Raw genomic sequence first — 277 nt, 5'->3', positions numbered from 1 at the left:
GAGTTTTGCTTCAACCCTTATCAAACACACCTGAACAAGCTAATCAAGGTCTGAAGGGTTACTAGAAAGCTACAGGCAGGTGAGTTTTAATTAGGGTTGGAGCTGAACTCTGCAGGGCTGCGGCTCTCCAGGACCGGAGTTCGCCACCCCTGCACTAGACAGTGACCATGTGCTGATTCTGAACGTGTCTCTCACAGACTGACAAAGGAGTATACTTTAAAGGCTTGCGCACTCAACTGTTTGCGAAATGGAGCTTTGTGCTCGTGTATCCTACCTC

Source organism: Sinocyclocheilus rhinocerous, unplaced genomic scaffold (genome assembly GCF_001515625.1).
Source record: "Sinocyclocheilus rhinocerous isolate Xijiao unplaced genomic scaffold, SAMN03320098_v1.1 scaffold716, whole genome shotgun sequence".
In the NCBI taxonomy this organism is placed as follows: domain Eukaryota; kingdom Metazoa; phylum Chordata; class Actinopteri; order Cypriniformes; family Cyprinidae; genus Sinocyclocheilus; species Sinocyclocheilus rhinocerous.
The sequence above is the reverse complement of the archived record's forward strand: the minus strand, read 5'-3'. Positions refer to the sequence as shown.